The sequence below is a fragment of the Cavia porcellus genome, unplaced genomic scaffold (genome assembly GCF_034190915.1).
Source record: "Cavia porcellus strain 051 isolate PalLab524CR breed Dunkin Hartley unplaced genomic scaffold, mCavPor4.1 scaffold_17, whole genome shotgun sequence".
Lineage (NCBI taxonomy): Eukaryota > Metazoa > Chordata > Mammalia > Rodentia > Caviidae > Cavia > Cavia porcellus.
In genome coordinates, this window is record NW_026947500.1 from 28,289,382 (window position 1) to 28,301,563 (window position 12,182).

At 44.2% G+C, this 12,182-nt stretch overlaps 1 long non-coding RNA gene across 1 annotated transcript; it reads left to right on the forward strand.

Moving 5' to 3' along the window:
* Positions 1–1,793: 1,793 nt before the first annotated feature.
* On the forward strand, positions 1,794–3,604 carry LOC134471192 (uncharacterized). The gene is made up of 3 exons (XR_010040501.1): positions 1,794–1,923; positions 2,964–3,136; positions 3,506–3,604. It is a non-coding gene; the product is annotated as an uncharacterized LOC134471192 (long non-coding RNA).
* The last annotated feature ends 8,578 nt before the right edge of the window (positions 3,605–12,182 follow it).

The window sequence follows — 12,182 nt, forward strand, 5'->3', positions numbered from 1 at the left end:
GTGCAGAGCAGGTATGAGTTAAGTCTGGTTTGATTTCAAAACCTGGACCATTTTTCCCTTAGGCCTGGATTTGTCAAGATGCTCTGATCTGCTGGCAGTCTCCCTCTCAGAGGAAACCTTGGAAGTAAAAGCAATGCCCTGGGAGCAGTGGGGATTGGGGGCTTTCTTTCTGTTGACCTAGAAGCTCCCCCTAACACCTGCTGCCTCTGGCCCTGTGCCATGCCCGCTTCATGCTTCCTGCCTTCCTGGTGGTGCACTTGTGGGGCAGTGCTGCCGCAGGTGCCAAGGGGTGATTGTCCTCAGCAGCTGTGTGTGAGCTTCTCTATGGGGCTGAGCAGAAGGGTAATTTAGTAAGGACACGGGTACAGATCCTCACTCTGTTGCTGATTGTTTCCTGGCCTGGGAGCTGTTCCTTGGCCCAGTGGGACTGTGGCTTGCTCTCATGTAAGTGAGGAAGTGATCCACACAGTAGTGCTGCTCAGAATGGCCGCGATCTGTGCCTGCCCAAAGTGAGATGAGGCACCATCACCAGCAGCCAGCCGCAGAGTTTACCTCCGTTCAGTGGACTTAAGTGTGGTTCTGTAGCCTGGTTTTGTTCACTGGTCATCTCTCCTCAGCATGCAGCCTGGTGACTCAGAGGAGACTTGTCCTGGGCTGGCCGTGAAGATTAGCCTAGGGCTGAGTCTAAGGACACCAAACACGGGCCAGACAAAGACCAGTATGGGATGGTTACTTCTTCACTTCAGTTTAACTGGGCAGACTGAGGGGACTTCTTGTCACTTGTAGACAGGTCTGAGACAAGGCAATGTGTCCTAGTCTTGGGCTTTCCTCCCAGAAAAGAGCACAGACAGAATGAAGGCCTTGTTGAGTGAGCCTGGAAGTCTCTGGGCAGAGCGAGAGACAGTATAGGGAGTCTTGGTGCAGGAATCTCTTTTTGTGCGTGGAGCATACATATAGTACCCTACCTCTTCTTTTTTCTTTCCTATTTTAACAAATGATTATTTTAACCTGAAATTTTAAATGATGCCTGGCAAACAGCAAGGTCCTAAGTTTGATTTCTGCTTCCCTCCCAAAAATTTTTTTGAACTTTTATGATTCATGTTGGTAATTTCAAGCATGATGGCTTTTTTTAGATATGAGATTGCTGGAAGTTAAACTCAGGGCCTTGAATATGGTAAGTAAGCATGCTCTGGTTACCCCACCCCATGGCAGTCTTTTGTTTTGTTACTACAATTAGAAATGAGAGCCAGACAAGGTGGTATATGCCTGTAATCCCAGCACTCAGGAGGCTGATACAGGAGGACTGCTGGAGTTTGAAGCCAGCCTGGGCTACCGTGTGAGTTCATGGCCAGCCGAAACTGTATAGTGAAAACTTCTCTCAAAAATGACACAGAAAGATACAGAATTTATCTATTTATCACTTAAGATCATATCCTAAATACTCTCAGCTGTGAATTACACTAATCTAGTTGGTCCTCAGTGAGCTGCTACAGGACTATAATGGAATCTGAATCTTTGATACAATTGCACTGACAAAGAAGTTAACTATTGAAGTCTTGTTCACAAGACTTCAGAGCCCTGCTGTGGCTCTGCTGTGTGGTCCCATTCCCCCAGACAATACAGGCCTTTGAGTTGGCATTCGATTACAATGAGATCTTTCAGTACAGGTAGAAAGCTTAGCTAATAGGTTTTTAAGTCAGTTTATGTCATTTAAAGCCTATGTGATGTGTTTTCTTGTAACGCACTGTTAGCTGATGTTGTTTTTTTACTCCTCACTTGCCAGATTGCAGAGAAGAACTACGAGATGACAAGACAACGTTAAAATGTGAAACTTCTCCCTCCTATCCAAAGTCCCTTCGGCTAGACAGGCTGCACACAGGCGTTGCATACAGTTAGCCAAGAGGACTTCAGGGACATGCGAAAGTAAGCAGCAGGTCTCATAGGCCACCAGACCCCTGTGAAACCTGCTTGTCTTAGGTTTTAAGAACATCTATTAATGTTTTCCTGGGGGAAAACACAAGTTTTTAAAGAATGCTCAGCAAGGTCATTCGGTTGTGATCATTTAAACGTTAGATCTAGAATGCCTTCTCCTGGTCTGCGGCTGTAGTAACATCCAGTTGAAAAGGCCATCTGTTTGGGCAAAGTTTAGAAACAAAGGAAATTATTTGAAATTAGCACCTGATAGAAAAGCTCCATTTCTTCAGATCCCACACATTCACTTCTTTTAAGAACTTTCTTTCTATTCCTGGTGAAGAATTTGCCACACAGATGTGGAAGGTTCGGGATCGTGCTGTTCTGTGGACAGTATGTGCCTGTCAGGTACCCTCCCACCCTCTGGGTCTTCTAAGCTCTTGAGAGTCCCACATTACCCCTATCCCTTTAGTAAGCATGTTCCATCAGGAGGCCATGAAGGCTTGGTTACTTATAGACTGTTGTTTTTCACATTTCCTATTAGAAGCTTCTGTTCCATACCAGGCAGTATGATCAGGCAGGCACATTGGTCTCCACAGTGTCCCTAGAGATAGTGTGGCTCTCGCTTTGCATGTGAGGAGAGCAGGACCCAGGAGCCAGCCTGCAGGAGCTGCTGAGAGGGAAGGTGGAACTCCAGTTGCTCCGGCTTCTGGGACCTTGTTCTCTTTCCTGTTGACAGAGCACAACCCTCACTGGCTGAGCAAGGCCCCTGCAGAGGGTGTTCCTTAGGTGTGCACACCAGGCAGGCTAGAGTACAGGCCTCCTCTGAGCAGGGAGCAACAGCAGAGTCTTGGCTTATGGACAGAGGTCTGTGGAAGCATTACTGGGACCCTGCGTTGCTAGGCACAGTGTACTGCGGGTAAGAGACTCGAAATGTTCTTTAGGAAGTTGATTGAAGGAATATTAAAAATGCAGACTGTTCTGGTACATGTGAGTGGACTGTGGAGCTATGAAGAGGGCATGTGGTAAAAGTCCATTTTCTTTCCTTCAAGCTCAACAGGTGCCCAGGATGGTCCTGTGAGCAATCCCAGTAGCAGTGACCGCAGGCAGGACTCGCTCCACAGAGCCCCAAAGAAGAAGGGCATCAAGTCCTCCATTGGTCATTCGTTTGGCAAAAAGGAAAAGGGTCGGCCTGGACAAACTGGCAAAGAATCAGCAGGACAAGGTGGGTGGGTTTGCGGCAGCTGTCCTAACTGCTGGGAATGGGAGAGCTTGAGCTTTTTCCCCTGTGCCTGCCGCGCGTGCCCCGTGCCCACGAGGACTCATGGCTGAGCGTTCTCCAGACAGCCCAGTCTCCTTCCTCAGTCTGTCCACCTGGGAACCAAAGCGGAGCGGTGGACATTCATTTGGCGTGAATGATTAACCCTCATAAGTGCTAGTTTACACTCTTGAACATTTGTATGTGTTTGCTCAGAAGCTTACCCTTCAGAAACTATTTAGCTCTATCTGCAGAATCTTCTACCTATGTGTGAAAACATATAACTTTGCCATGTTAATTTCCTCTAAATTGGGGGGCTTTTCTGCTTTTTTGTAGCTGGTGTTTCTGAGACAGAAAACTCATCTCAGGATGCCTGCAGACTTAGCAAATTGGGAGGAAAGGCTGAAAAAAATCGTAAACTACAAAAAAAGTAAGCTTTTTGTTATTTTTCCATCTCATGAGACAGTTTTCTGAGTTATCAGTAATTCTTAGCTGTTTAAGTGTAATATCTAGCTACGTAAATACGTAGCTAGATATTACACTTAAGACGAACCTAAAGCAGTGATAGCCAACGTTTTAGAGCTTCAGTGATACAAACATCTTGCCGCAGCGTGCATGCCGTAGGTTTGCCTCCATTACCCTGAAGCCTGTTGTAAGCCATCTTGTCTGGAGAACAAGGACATTTGGAAATTTTGACTGAATCACACGTGTATTCCCAGTCTTCCTTTGCAAAGTTGTCTCCCTAGACGATAGAATGGGTAAGAGTTAGGCTTGGCCATTTGAGCTCTGGCCGTGAATCCTGGTTCCTTCTCAAGTTAGCTCTGTGTCTCTGACAAAGTTCCTTAGCTTGTGCTTCAGTTTTCTCAGCTGTCAAATGACAGTTACACTTGTTCATGCATCATCTGGCTTTTTTTCAGTTCAATAGAATCATATATGTGCATGTATATGTTTTAAAACATGGACACAAGACCTAAATAAGCTATAATTATGGTCACTAGGGTGACTTGTAATGTTTACACAAATGGTCCTCTAGAACCATTCACCGTGATGTAATTTTGGATTTTATCTCAGATAGAATCTCTATTTTACAGTCTATTATTGAACTGTAATTCTAAACTAAATCTTAAGGGGTTGGGGAGTGGAGTACAAGTGGGAGCATACTGGCTTGGCCTGCCATCCCTAGAGCCACATAAACGTAGAAGCAAAGTCTTGATTCTGAAAATAATAAGTACTGTTCAGAATGATTTTGGATGGGGTAGCAAAGGCACCAGCATACCAGGGAAGAGTGTATATGTCTCTGTGTATAAGCTGACCATACCGAAAACCAGAGTTACAGAAGAGAACTAGATAGGTTGAGGCATTTTCCTAGTGAGACCATTAATAAAAATAAATAAATAAATAAAAAAGCTTTCTGCAAAATTCAGACAGTGTATAATGTCTAAGAGGTATAATTTGTACTTGACAGTAGGGAAACTTTGAAAGCCTAAGGTAAGATGGTCACACTGGTGCTGAGGAAAGGACAAAGTTGGTGGGCTCTTGGATAAATTTGTCTGTGGGAAACATCAGGTGTCCACTTCTCAGGAAAGCCAGCACTGTCTGGAACTCAGAGTGCTAAGGCCCTGACCCCAGCATTGTACTCGAGTCCCTGGGAAACCTCTTTGCTGGAAAGTTATGAAATCTGGCTCATTTTAGTTCTCTTCTCAGAGTTCATGACTGCCTTTTTTAAAAAAACTTTTATTGGTATGTGTTTGCAGTACATAATAATCATGTTAGTTCTAGGGAGGTGATACATGTATGTAACACATTTCTATTCTTTTTTCCCACCATCCTTGTATTTTGCCAGAATCTGATTCATGTATTTCTCTTATAGAACCTTGACCAATATACAGATTAAAAACCAGACTATTAAAATATATATATACATACATATATACATGTATATGTATATATATATATATATATATATATATACATGAGGCTATAGGCCAAAACACGTATTAAAAATGTAAGACAATTGTACTAAGTTGAAGTATACCTTTAGATACATTGTCCATGCTGGATTACAGTAACATTTTTTCTTTCTTCTTTCCTATTGTCTGTCTTTTATTTCATAGCAAACGTTATATTGTTTTTCATATCTTAATGAGTCTTTCTTTTGTTTTTATTTTATTTTTGTTTTGTTTTCTTTTTCAGACAAGAGTCACACTTTGTAATTCAGGCTGGCCTTGAACTCACAGCAATCCTCCTGCTTAGCTGCCCAAGTGCTGAGATTACAGGCATGTGCCACCGCACTTGGCCATAGTGACTGTTTTAAGCAGCACAACAGTGATGACATGCCATTGCAGGTGAAATTCTTTTATGGAAACATTTTACACAAATACTCAGCCTTTGATGCTCTGTAAATAGAATTGTACAGATACCATTTAACCACAAAATCTGAACTGCGTAAAAGTCTTTTAGAATAATTTAGGCAATGAGCAGTTGGCTTTGTGGAGCTTAATATTAAAGTGAGTCCTTTGGCCTCTCGAAACCATGCTAAAGAAATAGTGTTGCCTAGATTTTGCCAGTGTCTTTTATTTCACAGGCTCATGCTTACTGTAATAAAAACAACAACAGGAGCACAGCTTGATCATCCACCCCACTGCCTTCAAAAGCTTGTGTTTCATGTAAGAGAAGAAATAAGTTTCCTAACGTGTGTGACTATTTTGCTGGGGATGTGGCTCAGTGGTGTAGTGCATGCTTAGCATGCATTAAGGCCTTAGGTTCAATCCCCAGTACCACAATAAAAGCAAAAACCAGAAAACCAGAATGTTTCGCTGTTGTAAAAATAGATTTTCTAACTCACAAGAAGTGTGTGTGAACCCTAAGGACAGGCTTTGGATTATTTGCCCAAACACATCATTAAATTGCACACCAAGCATGCATTTTTACAGGTTTGTGTGCACATGTGTGTGTGTGTGTGTGTGTGGTGGTAGGGAGGGAGATGTCTCATTAGCCAGGAGATTCAAGTTCATGCTGCTTACTCCAAACATCTGTTGTGGTTGTGGCAAGGTGTCTAAGAATGGGTCTTTGCTCTGTACTTTGTAGTTCTATGTGGGATGCATATGTGAGTTCAGAAACATACTAGAAAGTTCATAGATGAAATTCTAAAGTAGTCATCTGACTATGGTGGGCAGTTTTATGATATCTGTCAGATAACCTGAATGTAATTGATTTGAAGAAAAAAAGAATTCTATGAATACATGGTATAGTTTAATACTTTGAGCATTCTTGGTTTGTTGTTTGTTTTGTTTTGTTTTTGTTTTTAACAACAATAACAGAATTTTTAAAAAATCTGTCTGGTTGAACGTTAGCATCCTTGCCCAACTAATAAAGTGGAGCACCCATCTGTGTTCTCAGGGCTGAGGCTGATGCACCTGTGGGGTGCAGTGCGTGGCAGGCAGCACTGGCTTGCCAGGAAAATTGCAGTGTGGCACTTGGGACTTCTCTCCGCACTAGAAGAAATGGCGGAGTAAACTTTAGCTCACAACTTCCAGCTTCTGCCAGCTCTGTCTTTCCTTTTCCCTTCCCTCCAGTGTCATCTTTCCATATACTTACATTGTGCCACCTGAAGAAGGACAGGGAAGAAGGCAGAAGCCTTGTGGAGACTGCTAGGGCAGCCCTGCTGCATTATCAGTGAGAGAAGGCCAGGCGTTGACCTTTCCCTTGCGGTCGGGATGGCCCTTAGGGACCTGCTGACTGAAGAGTGCAGTTGGCTGAGAGGAGACCGTGAGTCCCTGACAGTCCTGCCCACCTAGGAAAAGGCACTGCACAGGGTCCTGAGCGAGCCCAGATCCACATCCCCTGTGGCGATAGCAGGTACATGACCTTGAGCAAGTCATGCAGCTGTGCTGTGCCTCAGTTTCCACAGCTGTAACTTGGGCATCACAGTAGTGTGATTTTGATGCTTCAATGTGTCATCTGGGTGTAGCTGATGGAGTCCAGGCCCCGTGCGTTGCTGACAGTCTCAGGGTTAGGTGGAGACTTCATTCATTCTCATTCCTGATGTACGTGGTTGTGCTGTATAAACTGTACCAGCGGGCTTGTTTCAAGATTCCAGTTGTTAGCCCCTCCTTTAGGTAGTTCTCTTTTTTTATCTTTCTTGCTGGTATGAAAATCAGAGAAAAGTACATTTGTAAAAAGTTTTTAAAACTAAACACTTTCCAGTGTGTCTTTTAGCTAGCAAGTTCTTAAGAATGAGCACTTTCTCCCTCAAGGTGTCTTACAAATGTTGGCAAGGCATGGAAGTGCATGCCTTAACCTCAGTACTCAGGAGGCTGAGGCAGGAAAATCATGAGTTTGAGATGTATGTGGGTCATAAAGCCAGGTTAAGGCTATACTGAGCTACATAGGAAGACCTTGTATCATAAATAAAATATATAAATAAATAAGCTGTGACGGGTCTTGAGCTTAATTTCTGTCAGCTTACTGAACAGTCTAAATAAGTGCTCTGTTGTTTTCCCTGTACCTTCAATTTCTGTATCACCATAAGAATGACATTTTCTCTCTGAACATCGCAAGCAAGTATAACATACCTAGGTGTGATGATCACCTGTAATCCCAGCAGGTCTCCTAGACTTTAGAATGAAGGTTTACAATGACTGCCGAGTCTTACCAACACGGCCAGCTACCTGTCTCTTCTAGAGCTATGGCAGGATGTTGCTAAGAAGTATTCCTGGTATACTTGCAGGAAAACAAAACACTGTACAATCGGAAGCGTAAATATCTGCAGAAGATGTTGCAAGCTCTTTACCCAGTTTGTGACAGGGCTGTACTGCCTGTTTAGCCACCCAGTGTTTGTCAAACAAGGACCCCTGTCTCCGTGTTCGCCATCTTTTTTGTGGGAACTGAGACAAGCTGTAGTCTTCTGAGAAGCACTGGCCACGGCCTCTGCGGCTGTGCCTCTTTGCCTGCAACCCACCCTGAGAGCAGTGAGTGCAGAGCAGCTGGCTTGCCCTCCTCCCCTTCGTGCTGCTGATTCACCCTGTTCATACTTGGAGGTCCAGCTCTAGGGCAGAAGGAAAGGTCCAGTTGCTATATAAAAGTGCGGCTTCAGGAGCTGCAGAGTAGCTATGTTAGCTGGTTATCATTTCTGTATGTCCACACTGAGGTGGTTTGCACTTCCAAGGGGCCCTGTTGCTAGGTTAGGTGCCCATGTCCTCTTGGGTGGTGGAAGAACCACTCTGGGAGGCCCTCTCATGCTCTTGCCGCGGCTCCTCCCTCACTCTCCCGGGCACTCTTAGGATTCCTCAGTAGGTACCATTGTAGGTGTGGAGATGTGTGTCTTACCTGTCCCCCATGTGACGTGGGCAGGAAAGCAGCAGCTGAGGGAAGAAAGCCCCTGAAAGCTGACCACACCAGGAGGCCAGAGCCTGGGATTGGGAAGCATCTCTTCCACTGTAGTTGTACACAGCTCCTAAAGTGGCTTTGTTACAAACACACATGTATGCAGGCATATATGGGGAATTGAACCCAGGGTGTTTCCATTGTGCTATGTCCCTAGCACCCCATCCACTTTTTTAGGGGGACAGGGTCTTCCTAATTTATCTTTCTGTCTCAGCCTTCCAGCATACTGGGATTGCAGACATGCCACCGTACATGGCAGACAGATTGCATTTTAAACACAAAGCTGCATTGCCATGCCTGGGCGCCAGTGAGCCACCTGTGTGTCCTCATGGTCTGGAGCTTTGACTGATTTTGGCAGAGGCGGCCTTGACCCATGTTCAGAACCCCAGCTGGAGCTCTGCCTACCTTGCTCATGTTTAATGCTTCAGCTGGAATCTGGGATCGGCTCCATAGTCTTTTAACTTTAACTTTTAGAACTGTTGCAAAATCTAGACAGTGAAGAACCTCTCTAGTCTGTGAGCAGGGTCCTCGGTGTTCTGTGTGCTGACGCTCCAGCAGGGAGGAGGCAGGAGGCCTGGGGAGTGGGCCCCAGCGTGTGTGTCTGAGGTCATGGTCCTTTTCCAGGTAGTTTGTATTAAGAGAGGCTTTCTGTTTGTTTTTATCTTCCAGTTTACCCACACTACTTCTACAGATGATATGCAGCATTTTGAATCCAACAGAGATTGAATTTTTGAATTCAGTGGAATCGCTATCTATTAATACTTGTTATATGGACTCCTAAGATATTTTATTACAGAGTTTTTAATTAGTGAAAAATTCATGAATACCATAGAGAAAAAATTTTAGAATTTAATGCTTCTTATATTTATGTAAACTTAGGACTTTTCATTTATGTAGTTACTCACTTTTGCATGTATATCTAGGCTATAAATATCTCTGGAATCAATTCATGTTCTTATATCTAATTTTAGTCTTTCAAATGAATGTACTGTAATGCTTGTATGTATAAATCCTATGAACAAATATGGGGCTTTTGTAAATTGTGCTCTTATGCTAACTATCACTGTTTAATATTTTAATGATAAGCCATCACAGAAATAAGGGTTTTATGACCTTTATAAAATTGTCCTGACATAAGCAATGTGCATTATCCTTCACCTTGTTCTACAGCAGTCATTTAAATATCAGCAGACTTCATTCCAAGCAGTTGTCATATTTTGAGGTTGACTGACCCTAACTTTCCTTTTTCTAGCAAGAAATCAGCATCTAAAAATTCAGGACTGAACCGTTACACCAGAGCACTATAGAACTTTCTGAGCACTGGTTCCCTTTTCTCCATCCTGACTCTGGACTTGGGGAGCTTGTCTTCAGAGACTTGACCAGAAGCCATGAGCTGCAAGTTGCTCTCAGCAGGGCTGGAGTGGCCAGGGGCCGACCCCAGCCTGGCACCTTCTCTGCCTCTTTCCTGTGAGCATGTGGAAGGTGCCTCCAAGTATTCTTCATGGACCAATCACTGAGCACTGTGCTCACATCTCACAGACATTGGTGCATGCGCAGATGAAAGCAGGAAACCCTGAAAATAAAGTTGTACAGCTCTAACTAATAAAGGCCTTATTTTTCATATGTGAGTCACCTTTTTACATTGGTTTGTAAACAAGTTTCAAGAATGAACGTAGTCATACATTTTTAGATATTGATGACATAGCCAATTTGGATTGTACAAGTAGCAAATGTAACTTACTTTTCACTGGCATATTCAAAAGCCAGCAAGGAAGGAGTCAGATCATGGTGCATGTTATTCATTATGCAACTGATACATAGGTAGAGGCAGCATGCCTTTTAAATTTAGTTTCTGCTTTCAATTCGCTGGTACAATTCATTGTTAGTGTTCTTTTTCTATTAATCTTTTGTGTACTGAGTATGTAACAAAGTGTACAGTCTACTTTTGAACTATTTTTATCACAGTATTATCTCTTTGTTTCTTTCAAAAAAGTTCTGAAACATTTTTCACTGCCAATGAGTTCTTTGAATAGACCATGATTTTGTTAAATGTTAAGTGCAGCTGGTGTGTGTGTGTGTGTGTGTGTGTGTGTGTGTGTGTGTTACCAGGCATCGAACTCATAACCTCACACTTGCCAGGCAGGCACTCATGCCACTGAGCTAAATCCCTGTCTCATGCACACACACCTATTTTGCTTCCTGCTCCAGGCTGGTTCTCTGAAGGCAGTGTCGCTATGGAAATCAGCCAACAGAAAGCTGGACCACATAAGTATAGTGGGGCATGAGGCAAGAGAAGACAGGGTCTTGCTGGAGATTGGGCCTGGTTAGACCAGGGCGGGAAGGCACCCCCAGCCCAGTTGGGAGTGGGACACTGACAAGCTCAGCTTTGCCTGCTGTGTCAAGCCCTTTGTTCCCGCAGTGTTACCCTCCTGTTTTCAAGTTTCACATCATGCATCTCAGAGTAATCATGGGTTTGAGGTTTTGGTTCTTGGCCATTTTCCCTGCAAGGAATGTGTTTTTCCAAATGGGGTTTGCAGAGCAGAGAGAAGAGACCAGACTCCCTTGCATTCCTTGGTGTGTCCGTGGGTGGTGGGTGAGTAGAAGGTCCCTATCGTAGTGCTATTGTTGCTGCTATTCTGATCAGCCACATGTCACTTAATGCATTTCAAATATCCCACATGCATTTATGTCTCCTCATTTCCTGGCCTTAATTCCCTGGTGAGAATGATTAGTCAGTGATTTTACCTTCCTGTGATCTCTCAGTGTCCATGGGGGAATTTACCCCATGGATCCCAAGAGCCATGGCTGCCCAGGCTCTTGTAGAAAATGCATGGTATTTGTGTAGAACCTGCATGTGTCCCTGTATAGATGCTTTGCGTCCTCTCTGGATAACTTACACTTAATACAGTGCCAATGCTATGGGAATAGGAGTTTGCTGTTTAGCAGATACTGACAAGAAAAAACATCTGCATGTATTCAGTACAGACAGGGCTCCCCCCACCCAATGCTGGAGTTGGAATCCAGGGCCTTCACACTAAGCTATGTTCCCAGCCCTTTGTATTTTCAGGCAGTCTCGGTAAGTTGCTAAATTGTTTAGGCTGCACTTAAACCTCAGCCTCACAGTGTTGGAAGTACAAGCACACATCACCAAACCAATTCAGATGCAGATTTTTAAAGAAATATTCTCAGTCTGCAGTTGGTCTATTCCTTGGATGTATAACCCACGAGTACAAAGGGCCCGTGGTGCTACCTGAGGACAGTTTTTCAGACCCGTGACACCTGACAGCGCAGGAACACACAGAGGGAGGAGGTAGCAGAAGGAAGCCAGCAGTTCCTCTGGGAAGTCCTGGAGAGTCCTCACCTCCACAGCTTGAGGGGTAGCTCCCAGGGGTGCCTTGGGGCACCTCCACATAGCCCCACCTGGCTGCTCCCAGAGGGAGGGTTTGAAATCTGCTCACACTTGTTTGGGAGTTTGTTCAATTCAGGGATCCTAGCGTCCTCTTGGAATCCACATGTGAACTGTTCTCACGCCTCAAGGACCCCGGTGCAAAGCATCCTGTGTTACATGAGAGCCCTACTTCCGCCCCGTGACTCTTTGGCACCAGCTACCTGTGATTTGATTATAAAT